At 52.4% G+C, this 846-nt stretch overlaps 1 protein-coding gene across 1 annotated transcript in view; it reads right to left on the reverse strand.

Moving 5' to 3' along the window:
- Nucleotides 1-459, reverse strand: part of MGST1 (microsomal glutathione S-transferase 1) — an 18,279-nt gene extending 17,820 nt beyond the window's left edge. The window contains exon 1 of the mRNA XM_004693242.2: nt 323-459. The gene's annotated coding sequence lies outside the window, so the exon portion shown is untranslated. The remainder of the gene's footprint in view (nt 1-322) is intronic.
- Nucleotides 460-846: the final 387 nt, after the last annotated feature.

Genomic DNA, 846 nt, shown 5'->3' on the forward strand with positions numbered 1-846 from the left:
CCCCCAAGCCTTTCCCCTCCCTGCCACCAGCCACCCAAAGTTCTAGAAGGCACATTCACAGCCGATGCTTTCTTGCCTTGAGAATCAGGAATGAGAAAATCATCCCTTAAACATGAAAAGACACTTCTGAACTTTCCTTCCTGCAGTTTGACAATGGGGAGTTACCTATAGAGGGATGGACACACGACTCCCTTGCAAAGGTGATCAATTGAAAAGAAGCATCTAAGCAAAAAGTTTCAGGGTGGCAGGGATCTCTCCTACCAACACAGGCATCCCACGTCCCGACCACCACCACCCTCTTGAAACCCTCCCAGGCACTTACTTCGAGGCCAGTGAGCTGAAGGGAAGCAGCAAACCTGTCCCAGAGCGCCGGTGGCTGGCGAGAGTGCACTGGGGGACTGACAGCTAGGCAGGCGGGCTGGCGGCCGGCCGGGCTGGCCGGAGGGCGGGGCGAGGGCACGGCGCCCCCTATGGCTAAAGTCCCATTAGGACACTGCAGAGCGGAGCTGGAAGCTGGACTCCGAACCTCGCCAAGCCCCTCCCCTAAATCGCCTGACTTCCCTCTTGAGTAATCAGCACCCAGCAGTTCCCCCTCTTCAAACCCTACTTTCTGGTGCTCCTCCAAGCCGCCCCTTCTTCAAGGCCATTTCCCCTTTTCAGTGGTCCAAGTTAGCGATGGTTCTGGGTCTCTGCAGCCTCCAACATTTCAGTTTAGGAGGGAGGAAAGGGATGAGGCAGTTCACTTTAATGCAACTGGAAGCAATTTTTAAAAATCTTAATGTTGAAGTTTGAAAGCATTGAAAGCTTTATAGAGAATTCAAATCTCCAGAGTAAAAAAAAAAAAAA

Source organism: Condylura cristata, unplaced genomic scaffold (genome assembly GCF_000260355.1).
Source record: "Condylura cristata isolate star-nosed mole 26May11 unplaced genomic scaffold, ConCri1.0 scaffold00036, whole genome shotgun sequence".
Classification (NCBI taxonomy): domain Eukaryota; kingdom Metazoa; phylum Chordata; class Mammalia; order Eulipotyphla; family Talpidae; genus Condylura; species Condylura cristata.